At 38.0% G+C, this 20,457-nt stretch overlaps 1 protein-coding gene and 1 long non-coding RNA gene across 6 annotated transcripts in view; one reads left to right on the top strand and one right to left on the bottom strand.

The window, feature by feature from the left end:
* The window catches only part of hivep2a (HIVEP zinc finger 2a), a 97,681-nt gene that overhangs the window by 11,102 nt on the left and 66,122 nt on the right, over positions 1–20,457 (top strand). The window contains exons 1-2 of one of the 5 annotated variants that reach the window (XM_067417883.1): positions 56–234; positions 4,789–4,857. The gene's annotated coding sequence lies outside the window, so the exon portion shown is untranslated. Of the gene's footprint in view, positions 1–55; positions 235–3,928; positions 4,331–4,788; positions 4,863–20,457 lie in introns of those variants that run through there. The other 4 variants (XM_067417888.1, XM_067417881.1, XM_067417885.1 and 1 more) reach the window with 4 other exon arrangements.
* Positions 19,028–20,457, bottom strand: part of LOC137041504 (uncharacterized) — a 92,115-nt gene continuing 90,685 nt past the window's right edge. The window contains exon 3 of the long non-coding RNA XR_010898111.1: positions 19,028–19,363. This is a non-coding gene — a long non-coding RNA (uncharacterized lncRNA). The remainder of the gene's footprint in view (positions 19,364–20,457) is intronic.

Below are 20,457 nucleotides of genomic sequence, written 5' to 3'. Positions count from 1 at the left end.
CCCGTCTGCTCCCCCTCACCCACCCAGCCTCAGTCGAAGTGGACTAAACTCACTTTCATCTCTTCCTGAAGCAAAGGCGCACCACATTGTACTCCCAACGCCTGGCGTCTGCAGCATTGCAGTTGTGACAATTCGAATTTAACTGATATTTTGTGTCAGTCTGGAAGCGACAGTGGCATGAGGCGTTTGACACTCTTTTGGAATGTTGTGGGCGGATTTGAAAACGGTCTACCGGTAAGTGCTAGTACACCTTGTTCTTAGTATGTCAGGGAGTGACAATTCTTTTGAGAGCGTGATTAAGTAACATGCCTCACGGATGGGTCTCCTCCAGTTATTGGGACATGTGGGGAATACCCGGTTTGCTTGGTTTGCAGATAGGGAATATTGCGTAATATTCTAAAGAATTTGCAGGTCTTTTGCGAAAAGCGATATAAATATATATCCTAAGAGCGACTGTCATTAATGTCGAAGGGTCTGTGCTGTTTGTGTTGTTGTAGACCGTTCCTTTTTTCAGCATGGGTAATGTTGTGATCTGTATTTTCATGTACACACCGCCAGTGCGCGTGTATGTGTGTGAGCAAGAGAGGAGGTGGGTGGGACTTTGGCTCGTTCCGGGAATGTTCCATGACGCGCTCGCAGTCAGTGAAGGGCCCCTTTAAGGAGACTCTCGATATGCGATTGTTGTTGAAGTCAGGTGGCACCTGCTATAAATGACCATGTTGTGATATATTATTTTATGTTTAAAGTGGCAATTCAAACATACATTACATACACGTAATGATCTTAAAGTGTGTGTGTGTGTATATATAATATATGTGTGTACTGTATGGATGGATGTATGCATGTATGTATTGAATATACACTCCAGTGTAATGGATTTTATACTGTACAAACTGTATCACCCTCCACTAACCCTACCCCTAAATCTACCCATGACACAAAATGTTTGCCATTTTTTTAGGTAACACATTATTTTACAGTGTCCTTATATTACATATGTTACATGATGTGCTTACCATAGTAATAACAGTAAATTATGCATAATTACATGCAACTTACCCTAAACCAAACCCTAATTCTACCCTAATCCTACCCTAACCCTATAGTGAGTACATAGTTACTTGTGACAATGACACCTTAAAATAAAATGTAACTGTTTTACATTTAAAATAAACAGTTTAGTATGTTTTTAAGCTATTTGGTTGACCAGGACACAGGACGTGTCCCCATAAACCATGATTAATGTACACATTTGTGTCTACATATACACACGTCCAATGACCCATCAAAGGAATTTTCAAAAGAAATATTTTTATTTGCATTCTTTTAAATTTTTTGGCTGAATTTGAACTTTTTTGTTGTTTTGTGATTATTTTAAGAAATTATATATTGTGTATCCGGTAGACATAGGCAGTAAGGTTATGTAACAGCCAGCATCAGCAGTAGAGTAGGGTCAAGGGTGTAACCAAGTATTTACAACCCATCAGGCAAATTAGTTTATTTGACTATGCCAAATAGATGAGCCAGTGCTCTTTGCTCTGGCTTGATATATATGTCCAGGGCAATTTATAAACTCACCCACAGTATCTCTTCCTGACACTGACATATGATACATAAACATCATTTTGTTTTCCATCACCTGGGTTCTATCCATCAAGAAGCAACAGACAGAGTTGGAGGTTTGACAAATGTCCTTACGCATTTTTTCCACAACAAAATCAATCACATTGATTCCATGTTGAGCTTTGACACATCTAGGCTTTCTGGCAATTTGTTTGTAATTGTTTCTGTTGGAAAGTCACTTTTAAAGGTAAACGACCCACCTTTTTGTTCTCACTTGAAACACACACACACACTTATTATTCACCTCTCGAAGTGGCTTTCATTCCCTAATGCCAACATAAACAAATGGGTTCCTGGAATCAGGAAAGCATATTCAAAAGCTTCAAATTCTTAAGTGCCCCTTTGACAGAAATTTTAATAAGGGTTCTTTGTGACAGCCTGTCCTCGGTTCAAACTAAACCGTTAAATGCAGAGAACCCTCCCTCAGTACAATTTTAGGAAGCCAAAGGTCACTCTCCAGCACTTGCTCAAACCACAGAACTGTCATTGGTTACAGAGGGCAATGGTTTCAAGTCTTTTAGAGCTCGTCATTTTAATTGGATGAAGGAACAATCTTGCACACAAATTGTATTTACAGTGTAGGAGACTCATTTATCCAAAGAAGCTTTTGCACTCAAGGTCATAATCCATGATAATGCAAAATGCAACAGTATGTATCATGGATGGCAATAATATGTACTGTATATAATTAACCTAAATTTTAAACAAAGTTTAGACAGATTTATTTTAGCATCAGATATGATAATGGTACATCAAATATGGCAAACCCAGAAGGTCACACATTAAAGGTTCCGTGTTAATCAAATTTGATACATTTAAAATAAAAAACATTATTTGGGACAGAGTGCAAGCATATGTGTCTAATATAAATCTTTATTTTTAGCTAAGCAGAATCATAAATATTTATATTCTGGTGTCACCATTGTCATGTGCTTGGGGCAGAAGGGAACAGTCCAAATTTATTCGTTATATTTCCGATATAATACCACTTTTTTTAATTTAAGTCCACATAACTTTTTGGCTCTTCTTTGGGTTTGTTTGAGATCAGTATCATGTATCGAACCGAATCGTGACATTTAATTTAATCTAATTTAAAGGATTAGTTCACCCAAAAATCATATATAAGTTTCTTTCTTCTGCTGAGCACAAAATATGATGTTTTAAAGAATGTCTGTAACCAAACAGTTGATGAGCCCCAATGACGAAAAAAATGCATGCTTTGGAAGTCAATGGGGCCCAATTGGTCAATGGGTTTGGTAACTAACATTCTTTAAAATATCTTCTTTTGTGTTCAGCAGAAGACAGAAATTCATGCAGGTTTGGAACAACTTGATGGTGAGATGATGACAGAATTTTCATTTTGGTTGAACTAACCTTTTAATATAATTAGCTTTTTCTGTAGCTCAACCAGTAGAGCGTGGCGCTAGCAACGCCCAGGACATGGGTTTGATTCCCAAGGAAAGCAAGAACTAACAATAATGTATAAATGTATATTGAATGCGATGTAAGTCGCTTTGGATAAAACTGTCTGCCAAATGTATAAATGTAAATGTAAAGATAAACATTTAATCGCTTGAACCCATGACCTAGGGGTTGTTATTGGCATGCTGTTGGAGCTACAAGAAAACTGGCATGCACCAGTTGTGGTTAAATGCTGAATTGTGCAGTGAGCCACTGTTGTTTTTTGTTTGCGTGATGAGGGGAAGGATTTTGTTCTCATGGTGCTGGTATGGAAGGAAACAGTTGAGGCGTATCACCGCGTACACAGTGTGACAGAATGGATGCCTGCATCTGGGCTGGGCTTTTCCACCTGTTGCTTCAGGTTACATAATTTGATTTCTTGTTGAAAATACAAGGTTAAGAAGGAAGATAGCGATCTGGGGCGGCCACATACTTGGGGCTGATTCCTTATTGAGGAATGATATGGGAATGTTTTTCTTTTAATGTGGTTTTAATTGTCTCATAACAATTTGTGCAGCATATACAACTAATACTCACTATTTTAAAACCGTATAAAAACATTAGATCTAGCTCTCTAACTCGCATCGCAGTGTTGAATCTGGTAAGGATGCTGGGAAGAATCTGCGTGCGTGTGTTGTAATCCCGAGGTCGTCTTGAGAGTGTCAAGATGAGCCGGCGTCTGTGTTGACACCCCGCCAGAGTGAGAATGCTGCGCGTGACGTCCTCGCTCGCTTCAGCTGCACAACAGGAAATACTCACGGCCTCCCCTCCTTCCTGCTTTGAAAAAGAGGTAGTCTCTTGCTCGTGCTCACTCTCCTGCCCTTCTTTTCTTTCGTTTTCTGCAGCAGCAGGGCCAGGCGAGACCTATTTTAATGCCTGCAGCCATTGCCCGTGTGCCTTCGCCTTGGTTGACACCTCCTTCGGACCATCCGGCCAATCAGAGCGTAGCTGCTTACGCCGAAGAAACATGATCGTTTTTTTCACTCTTTTGCTCCTTTCTCTGAGGAAGTGAATGTAGCAGGAGTGGGAGCAACCAAAGAGTGTACGAAAGAGGAGGAGGGAGAGGGAGAGGGAGAGAGAGAGGGAGAGAGAGAGAGCGAGAGCGCGAGAAGGCTGCAGACAGTGGTAGGGAAATAGCTTCTCGCACAGAGCGTGAGCGAATGGTGATTGTACAGGCTTGCGCGATTGCCACAGCAGAGAGGAAGGAGGTTTGGAGCCCCTGAGGATCTGAAGGATGCCATGTCAGGTGAGCAACTGACCTGGACAGGGGGAGAGAGTAGAAGAACGGTGAAAACAAATGAGAATGAAAGTAAAGAAAAGCTGTTTGTGTTTTGGCTTTTGGTTTGGTGCTGCTTTGCTGCTTGTTTTTAAGTCCTATATGAAGTCCGGATGAGCTGACAGCTGGCTAGTGGGCATTGACAGGGGCTCTGACCAATGCTGGACACAAGTTTATTGGCTCACGGAAACAAGTTTGCTTAACCCACTGTCATACCTTTGCTGATAATGTGTAGTGTTAAAATACAGATACCTTACCTGATTATAGGAAACTGATGCACTAGATGACATGGCATAATGAATATTGCTGCACATATTTATTTATTTGTGTGTGTGTGTGTGTGTGTGTGTGTGTGTGTGTGTGTGTGTGTGTATACTTTAATGAAAACAGTTTTACATGCACTAATGACATTATCTTTTTCTGAACAGGGTGTATGAGAAGGGTGTATACCTGGATTAGATTCCCGGGACCGTCAGGAGAAGAAAACCAAACACTGGGTACGGTATGTTTGAGATATGTTGTGTTTACGATGCATTGTGCCATGTTGATGTACATCATTTAGCACAGGTGTTTATGCTATGCTTATAGCTGCATCAATCAGAAGTTCATCATTGGTTTCCGTGCATTTGGTTAAGCATCCCCAGAAACGCTTGTGCAAGGGTGTGTTCACACTTTTTTAAACTGCAGTTTCCGCGCTTTGTTAATAGGACTGAATAATTAATGTGCAGGTAATTGAGTTGGGCTAATTATTCATTATAAGAATGATGAATATCATCGCAACAGACCGATTTGGGAAGTATTTCTCAGCGCTCATTATTTTCAGTCACTTTTTTGATGAACTTTTCATTCAACTTTGTTCAGGGATGAGTTTAAGATAACAGAGAATGAATTAGTGAGACTAGAGCCGGAAAGAGGAACTGAAAATAGTGAAAGTAGAATGCACTTTCTAATCTATTCTAGAATTTAGTCATCTTTAATGCATGCATTGTTTTAGCGCAGGTTTTTTGAGGTAGGCCTGATAGACTGTGTTTGTCCTGTTGTGTGCCACCCTTTGTGTATACTAGACCCCTTCTGTTTTTCTTTCTTTTAGTTTCCCTTGACCATATGCTCAGTATACAAAGAGCTGTTTGTGACTACATAGTTTGCACCATATAAATAGATGTATAAAATGTTGATAACTATCAAGCACCACACAAGCCTGCCAGTGGATCAACAAAATTAAGGCACCAGCTACGCTGAACAAATTGTACAAGAGTTTATAAAGGTAAATTGAACATGCGTTGGTTGATTCAGGGTGTGGTGAAGTCATGTTTGTTATAGTGTGTGTTTGTCGATGTGAAGCTTGGTGGTTAGCGCCACCGGGCCGTAGGTAGTGTGTGAACTGTTGTGTCTGTCTGGACCGGAGTATTGTGGGTGGCAAATGTTTATCCATGCCTGAAGCAATCCAGTGATGTAACCACAGTTTGCTCGAAGGGATAGAACAGGCAAGCCATTGAACTTTTCTGTTTGTGTTTAGTCTGCAAAGTTCAGATAATGTTGAGTAACAATTTTAAATAGTTTGATCAGTAGGCATGCCAATGTGTATCACTGTGGGTTAATTGCCATTTGATTGTTCTTGACTCCTGTTGGCTAGGAGTGTTGTGAGGCTTTTTGCTGATTTGAGTTGACAGTAAAGTGCCCTCTGGTTATCATACGCTGTGCTAATTGGAAAAACATGCGGCCCCTGGAAGAAAGACAGCTGTACGACAGTCAGGCATTCCTATGCCCTCTTCTGAGTGGGATTTGCCCTTGTTTACATCAGGGAGCATGAGCATGGTGGGCATGAAGAAAGAGGTCAATAGGTCATTCTTCCAATCCTCTTTGAGCAAGGGGTTGGGTTATATTTGGGTCAAAATGACAAAGGTGATGAGAGAAACTATGGTATGGCTGCTTCTGAGTATGCTTCCACATTATGGACTATGTCAGCATTTACATTTATGCTGTATGCAACTTGTTAAAGTGAATCATCATGCCATGATGTTAACTTGAACATTGGTATGCCGAGTATGACTAGATATTGAGAGATCTCCTGAACTCGAATTGATTAAATGTTGTGTGTGTGTGTAGCCTATATTTCAGTGATGAAGTTAATTTTGTTACAAAAATGAGAGAAATGCTATAAATTATACAGGGTGTTTCAGAACCGGCTAAATAATTCAGGCTACATTGGATAACTCGATAGAAATACTTTTTTGTCAATATTTTGATGTACATATTCTTTATATGTCCAGCACACTATACATTTAATCACATAACTAATATTGTTTCTGGTGTCTTATGGTGAAATTCTGACTGATGTTTCAGCTCATTATTGTCATCACCAAGTTGTCTTTGGCATTTTTAGTGTGTGTTACTAAAATAACTCTTAGTGTATTAAATAATGCATTTTGAAAATGCTTAAAATATTTTCTTTCAACATCACATTTTTGTGACATTAGTGCCACCCATGAATACCATTTGAACTTTTGACCAGCACAAGCATGATGACATTCACTCAGCTCAACAACAGTCCAGTAATAACAGTAATAAGTCAGCACTGAGTAATGCTTCTCACCTGCTCACCTTTTCAGCTCAATGTGGTGATGGAGGATTTTTATTATGGATTATCGTTCATAAAATGGTCATGGTCGGGGCACTTCCTGACCTGTGTGTGTCTGTGTGTTTGTGTGTGTGTGTATATAAGTAGATGTTTGTCTATATAGTGCATGACACTTTTCACCCTATGAGGGGCTGTCAGGTCAGACATCTTCCATCCAAGGCAAAAAGGTCAGAGCAGCCAATGCAGTGACCACAGTTCTCTGGAGAGAGGCGTGCTTGCTGCCTTACAGCTCTTAAATTTTTTGATCTACAATTAGTCTTCGACAAAAAGCCTCTGATTGCTGCCAACTCAGAGCGCAAGCTGTTTAAAATCTCTCTGAATGGTCGTCAGGTGTGCATTCTGAACCAAATGGGGAGAAAGGAATAAGCAATAAGGAGAGTGAGGGATTGAACTATTTAGCACATTTTTCAATTTTATTTGTACAAATCAGTGCAAAAAACATTTGCAAGCTCTTCTTCCAAGTTGCTTGACATGCAATTTTTCTGTACTTTAAGGAAAATTCTTATTTCTATATATATTTCTATATAAGTTTGTGGGATCATGTTGATTTAAAAAAAATAATGTTGACTTAAAAAGCAAAAATCAAGGTCACAGTGAAGAACTAGAAAGGATGCAAATGATTACATTATTTAAAAAAAACATTATTTTTTGCAGTAGTTCTCAGCGCATCTTCAGTCTGGCGCGTTTTCAGTTCATGCCTTTGGAAGCTTAACTTTTAATAGGAATTAATTTTAGAAGTTAAAACACTTACTTTGCTCCGCCGGCCGTTCCGTTTACATGAATGCCTGCAGCTGAGCTGAGCTGTGATTGCAATCTCCCATCCCCCATGTCCGAGTTGAAAACATGCGGAAATGGCTCCCTCTGCTGGCTGTAGTCTTTAGCCTCTGGCCAAAATTTTTAGCGATTATAAAAATTGACGATATTTGCATCACCGGTGTAATTTTTCCAGAAATAAAATGCAGAATTGATTATTCTAGAATGATTGAGGTGATTTTGTAGGTGAGTGAATCTGCATAGAAAATAATAAGCAAGCACATTCCAAGCATTAGAATAATGCAATAGAACAAATATACAAATGAAATAAACAGTGTGCTATGTTTTGCAGATAAGTGTATTCAGTTTCAGAAATTTAATAAGCAAATGTAAAATAACACTTCACTATAAATAAAATATAATTACTCTGTTACTGAAAATTTTTCGATTTTGTTTTTTGATTAACATTAATGACACAGACAGCAGCGGGCATATTAGGCTGCTGTCACTTTGAGCTAATAGACATTGTTTTTTTCACATAAGCCATTTGTGACTGTTTACAAGGATACACGCCGAGATGGGTATTTTAACATTACTTTGCATGTACAGCTCTGAAAAAAATTAAAAGACCACTTAACATAGAGAAATACATTATATATATTTTCCAAAGCTGTATGTGTCTATTCAAGCTTAAATAGAGGCGCAAGAGAACGGAACTGTGTGTGTGTGTGCTGTCTGCAGGGCTCTGTGTGCACAGAAAACGCGGCAAGTTCAAAATGCGTCTTGCGCTCGCATGGCTTAAAATCGCTTGAATGTTTGAACTGACAGGACCTAAAACATGTGCATATGATAAACTTTCACTCTATGATGGTTAAACTTTGGAATGAATCTAAGAATCACATGCGTTTCAAACCGTTGTGCTTGAACCATACGGATCACAGATCAACTATGATTCATTGGACATCCTGCGATGTGACTTACGCGGATGCGCACATTACGATATCAATGCTAAAATTATAAACATTTTAATAATACATTTTATAATTACAGTCTTTGCAATTTGCTAATCACACCAAGTCACAATTTCGTTTTTTATTTCGGTTAAGTCCTACTTGTGCCTTACTGTAACTCAGATTCTTGCTTTTTAAGTTAATACATTTTAACATGGACAAATATGTTTTTGATACACATAGCATAATGGCACCTACTGAGCCCGTCCTGTATTAAAAATAGATTTTTTTAAACTTATTTAATATGTACTGGGAGACGTCAGGCTTATAGTATGCACTATGAAACAAATTCCATCTCTCAGACATAGTGTGCAGGTAGTACAGCATAATTTACCCAGATGCACTGCCTGTTTACAGTTCCTTTATGCCATCTGATATTACTTAAATCCTTCCTTGATACATTTACTCGTCCATTAGCCCTTAAGTGGAGGAGGCGGTCTAGTATGAGCGATTGACTTAGTAAAAGACAGGCGCAGCAAAAACACTATGCATGATGATTATACGAACATTTCCCTGTCAGCAGATGCACATTATATGCTAATGAAGGATCTTGCTCATCAGAAGAGCACAACCTCCCTGATATTCAACACTGAGATGTTTATGATCTGAACAACGGCATAGGTTCCAGGTTGCGCCGACGGCTCAAGGTTGAGGAAAACGAGAGCTATTGGTCAGCCCATCGCTTTTGTGTGAGAACCCTGATGAAGACAATGCACAAAAGCCCCCTAAAGCAGCAACACATACTTTGTTACTATGGGAACCTACCAGAACTGTGCTTTGTCCTTGATGGAATCAGATGGATAGAGAAGCTGTATTAGTGGAGCTTAGAAGAGAGAGGAACAGACAGAGAAAGAAACATAACCTAGGAAGCAGCATGTGTGAGGATGAATGGAGATCTGCCTTTGAGTGAATTTCATCACGGTGGGGAGACTCTTGACCCTCAACCCTTGCTCTGATTGATCTGTCTGTATTGATTTAATGCATTAAGAATTTATAATGCTGATAGACATGTCACTAGATCACATGAGCTCTTTGCTGACAAATTAAGTAACATTAAAAAAGACAACAGTGTATTGGCAAAGCAAATGGTTCTAGGCACACATACACATGCAAAGAATGAGACACATGCTGCACAGGGACAAAACCAGTCTCATCTTTCCCAAGCAGAACAATAGTATGTGCAGGTGTTTCATCTGATCAGAAATAGAGCACCCACCCACCCACACACACATACAGTTATACAAAGACACACGGAAACAAGTTCGTACGCACCAACGAGCACACACATACACTCTCATTCACCTAAACTGTTTATGAGTAACCACGCATGGAGCACACCTTTCTTTAACACACAATGTTACATTAGATACAGTGTCTGTGGGTTGGAAAATAGGTTAACGGAGTTGTTACCCAAAAATGAAAATTCTGTCATCATTTATTCACCTGCATATCGTTCCATGACTTTCTGTTTACCATGGAATGAAAATTGAGATTTTTTTTTTTGGACAAATGTCTTAGTCACTCTGTTTAACCGAAATGAATGGGGAGCTTTCGAGCTTCAAAAAGCACCATAAAAGTATCAGAAAATATCATAAATCTATATTTGAGAGCCTAGAGTGAAACTGAAATTTAAGTTGTTGTTCACTGATTTGTCTTCCAATCCAGTGGGCCTGCTACAAATGGATCATTGTTAGTGAGCTCTGAATTTGAAAACCGGTTCAGTCTGATTCCTGAATGAATCTAGTTTTGTGAACTGGATTAACCAATTAATTGAAAAAGATGTAATTCATAATAATTGTTTGTCTTTCTCTCCTAAACTCTTGCATGAGCTTGGGGAGATTGAAAGGTTTTTCCATGAATCACAACTTTTCTCTTCACACAAATCTATTGTATCACTTTACTTATAATATAGTAGTGCTGTCAAACAATTAATCGTGATTAATCGTGTCCAAAATAAAAGTTTGTGTTTATATGTGTGCGTACTGTATATAATTATGCATATTTGAATACACACATGAAATATTTGCATGTATATACTGTATATATTTTTATATCATTTGTATTGTATATAAATACATTTATATATATATAAAATTTCCCCCCTTAATATATACACGCATATGTATGTTTTGGATGTGATTATTTGTTTGACAGCACTGTAATATAGTGCATTAGTCACACTTTTATGATATTCTCATTTTGGACCCCATTCACCTTGATTATATTGAAAGAATATTCTTAAAATACATTATACAGGTTGAATTGAGGGTCGTGAATGATAACAGAATTTAAATTTTTGGTTGTACCATCCCTTTAAATAACTGTATTTTTTACTGCCAGGCCGTACAGTAGACATTCAGCACGGCATAGCCCCTCAGTTGTTCTATTCTTCCTCATGCCACTTCCAGATAACAGAGCATTTGAATTTGAAGCTTGCGCGCTGCTGTTTCCTGTAGCCAGGCAGAGACGAGGTGCACGGCGTGTGTCCGTAGGCAAAGCACATGGAAAGCAGCGAGAGAGAGAGCAGGAACTGTCCTGCCTTGCTCTCCCACACATCGCGTCGCACATTATATGCGGCGCGCTGGCAAAGAGCTGAAATACGCCCTCCTTTCGTTTCCTTCTCTTTGTCGATGCAAATCGCACACAGTCCAAAAGCTGCACCGCTGCAACGGAGCACGCTTCCTGTTTGACAAGGTGCATGAGTGAGCTTCTGCAGAGGTGGAGGGATGCGTGCTGGAGATGAAGCCGGGCCTGTGGTTTTCATGCCCACTCGGTTGCCACATGCAAGTGTGTGTGCGGGCGCTCAGCTGTCTTGATAAGGTCAGATGGCGATGCTGTTCCTGGCATGGTATTGCATCACAGCAAGAGACCCATTACATTTGAGGCGGTTTCATGAGTAGAACTCTGGGTTCTAGTGATGCATATCTACCTATCTCGCAGGCTCCCCTGTGCACTGCTGTCTCTCTCTCCGGATGTGTGTGGAAACAAAGGCGGACAAAGAAGCACTTTTATGACACCTCTTTAGCTTAATCCTTTATTTTAATCATGCTTAATCTATCTCAATCTATTAACCCAGCATTTGCAGATGACCAGCAGAATGCGTTGCTAATTTGCATGAAAATCTATCATTAGATTACTAATACCCATAGTATGCAGATTACTAGATGTATGTAAGATATCTCCAGATGACAATGAAATCAGAGACTATAAGTTAATTGTTTTATTTCTTCACACAATCAGTTTTAAAGAGGTCATGACATGGATTTTTTTTTATGTCCCTTGAGGTTCACTTTTGGTTGGCTAACGTCATCAAACAGAAAAAAGTATCAATGACCCCTCGCTATTGCAAATGTTTTGAAAACATCCCTATAATATAATGAGGAGGACGTTGTAAGCTATGAAACTTGCAGGACATTTTAATGGTAAAAATACCTCTTATATGTCAAGCTGTCAAAGAAAATTTGATTGTTCATGTCATGACCACTTTTTTTAATGTACCCGGTTTAAAAAAAGAAGAAAAAGATCCCATGCTTCTTTAGTTTTTGTCCTTTGTCTCAGTGTTTTTGTTGTTGATCAAATATTCCTGGATGGAGGAATATGTTTGTATCATATTACAGGCTTAATACATGAATCAACTGATGTAATAGCTCATTTTGGCAGTGGTTTTTCAGAAAGCTGGACAAAATAGAAAACCCTGATTGGGGGTTATTCAAGGAGAGATCTGTTTTTACTCTCTCTTTTCCTGTGGTGCTTGTTGAACAGGTGGTGAGCTGAGCTTGGTAGGATTGGTTGGCATTGGCTGTTCGTTGAATTGGTGAGGTGGCAGCTGCGCTGAGCACCGAGCAAAAAGTAGCGCTTTCCTCCCTCCCTGCCTCACTTTCAGCACACCCACGTGCCACCCGCATGCCGAAAAGAGCTGCTCTCGCCCCACTCTCGCTGCGACGGGATGAGGGTGTAGTGAGGGGGCGGTTGGGGTGGAGGGGAGGTGTGTGGTGTGGTGTTGCAATCAGTGCAACGGAGAGAAGGGGAAATATTTCAGTGCAGATCAATGTCAGTGTTTATTTCATCAGTGAAATATTCAATACATTTTTTTTTTTGTCAATGATATTATGGACGTAAAAATTTCAACCGCACAATTTAACCTATTGTTTACAAAAATATGAGAATACATTGGTCGATATTAACAATGCACTAATAATATTTCATTTGATAAAGTTATTTGTAAATATAATATAATTTGTAAAAAAAGAGAGAAATTTTTTCTTGTAAACTAAAACTAAATATTATTTTCTAATTTGATGTATTTTAATATTATTTATAGTCTATAAGTATTTGTTAATAATTTGAATTAAACTTTATTTCCAGTTTACATTTTAATTAGTTTTTGTAATGTGCGTTTTTAATAGTTTTTCTTTAAAATAATTGTATTACTTGCCTTAATTTTTTATACAATACATTTTATATTTTTAATATTTTTACTTTTATTAATTTTGGTTTTTCAGTTAGTTTCCAAGACAACGTTTGTCTTAAAAAAGGTTTTAAACGTATTTTTAGGAATATGTTTTTCATGCATATTTTTTAAACTTTATTTTATTAAAATAAACTTTATTTTAATTGTATTATTTTCCTTTTAATATTATTTTAGAAATATTATTTTATTTCAGCTTTGTCTTAATGAATGGACATTTTTGATAGTTTTAGTTAACAATAACAACAATGATTAAATGTCTTCTTTGTGTAAAATATCACAAAAATATTGACTAAATTTAAAGACTAAAACAAAAACGGTCCAAATTAACAGTGCTAAATAGGCTTTTAATCCTATATTCAGGGATAATTGTTTGCCCTTTTGACTGTTTTTAGTATCTACGCACTATCTAGTCATTGTTTTGCTAATTTGGTCAGTCATCATATCCAAGACTTACTTCCCATTTCTATCATAAATGCTTGATGTATGTTCACTGGTACAACCACAATCTCATCTATCTCCTATTTTTGAAGGTGACCTACTTATAAGTAGACGTGGAGTATTTTCCCCTATTGTTTAGTATAAGACAGGTAATCCTTACTGTATGTCATCTGTCATCCAGCACTCTTGCATATGGAGGATTTGGCTGGTGATGAGGGGTATAGAGGGGTAGGCCACCCCCCTGCCTGCACGATGAGTGCCCTGCTGGGAATGGAGCACCTCCGACACTGGCCTGTTGGCTCAACTTCCCAGGTCAATAATCCAACATTCTGTCATTAGCGCTCCCACGCTGTTCCTCAGCAGCTGTCCTTCACACTTGATAGCAGTACATTGAAGTGCTTATTAAACAGAGCACAAGCTGGACAGTGTGCTTCTATTGACACAAATGAGCGACGGATGACACTCAGCCTCTCTGCAATCAGTAAGGGTGCTTGTGATTTAATTAGCGGTGGTCTCTCCAGCTGAAGAGGTGCCCTAAGATGTTTGTACTTTGGTCAGGAGGCTAACAACAGCACACATGGGGATCAAGAAGTGGTTACTTAGTTCTGTGTCAAACTAAATGGGTTTGTGTGAGATAAACTGAATCTGATAACCACCAACAACAACATCAAATTGAAATTGTCAGTAGCCAATAACTATCATGTGGTTGGCCAATTAGCAAAGGTAATATCCACCTAGGCATGTCTTTGACAATTGACCTTTCACTAAGCCACCCCCCGGTAACTACGTGATTTGTATCATCTTAGAACTATACATTTCTGCCATATAGACAGTCACCTCTGATAACAGATTAGAATAGTAGAAACATGCATTTTCTGTAAAGTTTTTTTGAAACTATATGGAATGTAAAAAGTCCAATAAATGTGAATTAAAATGAATGTAAAGGGTTCATTCACCCAAAAATGAAATTTATGTCACGAATGACTCATTAATGACCCTAATGTCGTTCCACACCCGTAAGACCTCCGCTCATCTTCAGAACACAGTTTAAGATATTTTATATTTAGTCCTAAAGCATATGCAAGTGTAAGCACACTACACTATCCATGTCCAGAAAGGTAATACAAACATCTTCAAAGTAAAATCTCTTGAAGTATCAATTGAAAACAAACCCGGAAGAGAAGACCATGTTGAGTAAAGTCGTAGTTTTTGTTATTTTTGGACCAAAATATATTTTCGATGCTTCAAGAAATTCTAATGAACTAACTGATGTCACATATGGACTACTTGATGATGTTTTTATTCCCTTTCTGGACATGGACAGTAGTGTGCATACACTTAGATACGCTCTCGGACTAAATATAAAATATCTTAAACTGTGTTCTGAAGATGAACGGACATCTTACAGGTCTGGAACGCCATTAGGGTGAGTCATTAATGACATCAACTAACGACGTGAAAAATGACGTGAACTAACCATTTAAGGCCAATTATTGCGTTCATGCCACCTCTAAAGAAAAGTTATTTTGCTATAAATTTGTATTTATTATTTAATTGTCTCAACATTTAGCAATTGATATGTGTTTCTTTTTTCTAATTATTTATGCCTAAAAAGGACTAAAATGAATGGCATTGTGGAAACTGGAATCATCTGTTTTTATTATAACCCCTTTTCGTGTAATCATACAGTATTAGCTGAGCCACCCTATTTTTTCAATAGCCAATGAGAAAAAAAACCCACATCAGTTGGCAACTATTGGACATCTGTAATCGGTCAACGGATTTAATTATGCTAATTAAGTTTTATGAGGTGGGAGACAGAAAAGAAGAATTCTGGATGGATAGTCCACATGTGGTTCTGATCTTTTTTTCCATTCGTGATGGAAGACAACATTTGAATCTGCATCTGTGTTAATAATCCCTCTCTTGCCCTCCTTGTAGTTTTTGACTGATCCATCCATGCAGGATTGCCAACATTTCATATACTCAGGAGTGTTCATTTTGTTTCCTAATGAGACATTTTGTCATGAAATGGCCAGAATGACTTTTATAATTTGTTGTTCTTCCTTGCTAAATAAGAAAACTCTGAACTCTTTGGACTTCCCAATAGACTGCTTGGAATGTTTTTATTAAAACTGCCATCTTCATGTAGTCTGGTGATGAATGGCCTGCTAAATCTTTCCCTTGTTCCAATTTACTGCAGGGATTAATAGAAGCCAAAGTTTAATTACGGCATGCGAGCGGAGACACATATTAAAGCTCTTTGTTCTCCTTGTACATGAAAGGTGATTAGAGGTGTAGTACAGATCTATGTATCACTGCCTTGGAAATACACCTTAGCGAATCACCTTTACTAATACTCAAGTAGTGATGCATCAAAATGTTGGTTATTTTGGTCGGTACAGTTAGCTGATTAGGTTTTAAAGGTCAGTAAATTAATTTATTATGTTAACATTTCTCTGATTTCATTCTATAGCTGACACAGTATGTATACATAGATGGTAAATTTCATTCTTGATGTATAATCTCCTCATTCCCCATCTTTGCTGTTATTTCATAGCCATTGTATTGGGATACAGCTTTGTTTTATACCTGTTGAGGTTGGATTAAAGTTCTGACTAAGGAAACTCTTGCTATATCTCATAACGCTAAGGCAGGGAGTTACAGACGTTATGAATCAAAGCTAGCAAAGTGCTGACAGAACTCACAACGTATTACTCACCTGACTTCTCTGTCACAGAATTTATTTTTCCACCATAACAGTCCCTCCAGACAACTTGGAAAGAGATGTTGGAAACAACAGCATCATGGGATTGGGTTTTTCTAATATGCCTCACAAATTAACTTCATATTTGTCTCTAGCTAGACAAAAACGTTAAGACAATTCATATTTGTACACTAAATCAGGGCTGTGACCACCATTGAAAGCATATGGCCAAATTGTCCAAATACGGCCAAATTGTCCCCCTCATATCCATCATGCATTACAGCTTGACGAAAAATTTTACGTTACATTTTTAGGCTGGTTTGCAATATTCTAACACTTGTCAACTTCAAAACGACTGAGATGGCCAATCAAATAAAAAAGGCAGGATGTACTGTTCACAGAAGCTGAACATGAATTACAGCACAATGTTTCTTTTTTAACGGTGCTACAATGTGAGGTAAGATGTAAGTAGCTAAATATTTAAAGAAAGTGTATATAAGATTGTGGCAAAAACTGGTACTGCAATCACTTTCAAATGACTGTAGAGGGGTGTATCCCCTCTCCCCCTCCCCTCTGACTCGAGGTTGCCAGATAGGCGGCAGCATCCAGCAGAAATGTTTGTAGCTGTCTATGAACTGCAGCTGTGGTAACTAGAGCAGATCTGCCAACCCGGACTGCCAGATTGGGTTGACGATTTCCAGCCTAAAAGCTCACTTAAACCCGCCCAATCCAAGAAAAAAAACACCCCAAATTTTAACCTATAAAATAATGTGATATAATTATATTGCCATGTCAGTCAAGATTGATTAGCACCATTTTATTTCCTTAAAACAAAATAATGATGACAAAAATAAATAAATAATCAATTTCCCAGGAAAACGGATCAAAACAAGGCAAATACATTAAAATAGTCATGTATGAGTAAAATTTTCGAGTGGAAACTGTCAAAATCATGAAATTAACAGATGATGACACATGTAGGCTATCATTTTCAAATGTCAACTGTAAGAATAAACTAATTAAGTGCAAAAAATACCTAATATAAGTGATTGGAATAAACGTAATTAGCAGACATTACACACACATTAATTCACACACACCACAGCCAAAATGTGTCATTCAGTGATACATACTGTATGAAAATCCTACAACCAAAAATAAACAAGAATGCATTTATCTTTGTGTTGTGCTTCTTTAGACAGAACTATAGTAACGTTATGTATTTTGTGAAGTACATATTTATAGAAAATAACGCAGAAAAAAAAGGATTAATCGTTGATTTGAACCTCTTTCAGCAGCTGTCGGGAGGAGTAGAGTGCAGTCTCGGTTTAAAAGGTGCAGGTCCTTATCAGGCCAGTGTGCACATGATGGACAGGAGTCATACAGTATAGTTGAGTCATTCATCTGTGCTCTTAGAGTTGGTTAAAGAATCTTCGAGTCACAGGTTTAATCCACATTTTGAGAGTTTGTTCATTATCCCACTCATTACTGTATATTTATGTCAGTTTGGCATAGTGATCACTTGAATATCCAGCTTCAATTTTGCACTAAAAACCTTTCATGAATGAGCGCGTCTCCCTGCTGATTGGCTGAAAGTATGTGATCGTTGGCGACGTCAACACCTACGGCAGCTGACTCTATGATAGGCCTGTGTGTCATGATGACTGATTTTATGGAGTACATGCACATTTGATTTTGTTATTAACCCATTAGACTATAAAATGTAGATATTTGAAAACCGCCAAACTGACCCCAAACCAGCCCAAATTTTGTCCACCCGCCCAAACCCATTTTTACCTACACAATCAAATTCAAAACCACCCAATTGGATGGCAACCTGCCCGTATGCCGAAACACTACCGACTTTGTGATTGGTAGAGGGCGGAGCTTCAGGCCAAAACATCAACATGTCAACATCAACATCAGTTGAGGGCTGCAACAAGAGCTTTTAAATGGCAATATCCTGGCCGGACTACTGTTGTCAGTGATAGAATTATTTGAAATGAACATGATTTCTTAATGTCTAGTGACATATCAGGGCCATTTGATGATTAATAGACATTTCATTTGAGCATGGTAATTGACGTACTATATTTGTATTTTCATGATTTAAATGATTTTTTTTTAAAAAGTTACCAAATAAAAATTAGGTTAATTTTTTTTTCAGATGTTACTGTTTTTGTTAATAAACATAAATTTACATCTACATCCTAACTCAAGCTACTGTCAAATGAGACAAAACATGTACTTGTATTAATATTGCAGCCTGCACTGCAAACTGTACTGAAAATATGCATCATCTAGAGTCAGGCAACACAAACCTGTTTCATGACTTAAAACAAGATCACCTGTTAGCACATGAAGAAACTAAGAAATAATTTTTTACAATAAGATTTTTTTTTTTCACGTTCTGTCAATAAAGAGTAGTTTAGGCCTATTGTGATAACTATCAATATCGACTGATTTTGAAAATGTAATCGTGATCATTTTTTGGCCACGAGTGAATGTGTGTGCATGTTTCAAAATAAAAACTATTATTGTAGGTTCCAATTGATGACTGTTCTTTTCTTTATTCCCTTACATCCATTTTTATGTCCTTAAAAAAACAAGCCCGTCCCCCAAGGAAGGTTTGGTTACGGTCTTGCTCTAAATCACTGCATGTTTTGAACAAAAACTGAAGTAGCAAAACTTTTGGTGTGCTGTGCCCAGCATGTTTCAGACCCATTTAGATGCACAGGCTACTGATGTGCACGTATTTTGAATCTTAGCATTTGATTTGTGTTAAGCTCCTCTTCATCACAGGAGGACGGAAGGGCCGCCACTCTTCCTCCTTTGAGCCTGGATCCCTTGATCTGCACATTCAGAGGCTTAACAGCCGCCTGCACCAGCAAACATGCAACCGCTCGACGTACAGTATAGGAGACTAGTGTGCCGCACAACTCTTCAAAGTCCCGAGCTGTCTGGCTAGGAGCATTGATCCCAGTCTCTGAAAAAAAGAAATAAAAACACTGACAATATTAGCAAAAGAGATGAGCTCTCGACTTGACGTGTGTCGAAACATGCTCTGCTTTGAGAGCCCACTGAGCAAGCTGGAAGTCTTTTGAATAAGAAGAGGGAGGGGGTAACTACGCTTCATGACATGCTTTTTTTTTAAAAACGCTTTTGGCTGTGAACGGCTGTTTCTTCGTGCTGTAGAAGAAACGGTGGCTTGTTTTTCAACCAGCTTGTCTGGGCCACCGTGTGACAGGAAGCATCGCAAATAGAGATGTTATTATGCTGACAGCCAGAATAAAAAAGAACAATATTAGACATGCACTATGCCTTACCAGATGTGTGAAGTTTGTGATGAGATCAAATATACCTGTGCTATCATTATTTGAGTGTGTTTACTTTACATCTGGTCACATCCATCTGGTCTTCTTCACAACCGACCACATTAGCGTGGTTTGTTTCATAATGCCAGCCATGTCACCTGTACTTGGCCAGTCAGGCAAAGTATTGCCCACTTACACAGAAAGAGACAATTTGAACCATTTTTTTTAAGGTGCTGCCAAATATTTAGGGTATGCTTTTTAAAAATAAAATGACTAAATTAATACTTTTATTCAGCAAGGATACATTAAATTGATCAAAAGTGATCAATCAAGGGAGGAGGAGAAGAGCCTCGTTTAGTAAAGAGCCTCAAAACCAGTGTAGAAAATAGCCTATTACTTATTAATTATCATGTTTTTGAATGTTAAAACCACACAAATGTAATTTTGATGTCAGACAACAGTATAAAAAATCTCAAATAGAAAGACATTAAAATGATCTTACCAACCCCAAACCTTTGAACAGTTGTGTATAACAAATTTCACGTATTATGTAATTTACTATTTATTTATTTTTTTCTCTCTCTCATACTATTTTCTTTGTTATCGCTTATTTTTAATTGTGCAATATGCACAATATATCAGATGGTCATTAAACAGTTCATGGGCAGTCAGACTATAGCCCAGATTTTTTTGCTATTTTTATATTACTTGTATAGTTGAAATGAGACAATCGTAGTCAAAACAAAAAAACCTGATGATAAAAATC

Source organism: Pseudorasbora parva, chromosome 15 (genome assembly GCF_024679245.1).
Source record: "Pseudorasbora parva isolate DD20220531a chromosome 15, ASM2467924v1, whole genome shotgun sequence".
NCBI lineage: Eukaryota > Metazoa > Chordata > Actinopteri > Cypriniformes > Gobionidae > Pseudorasbora > Pseudorasbora parva.
Note: the sequence above shows the minus strand (reverse complement) of the source record. Positions and strands in the feature narration are given on the sequence as shown.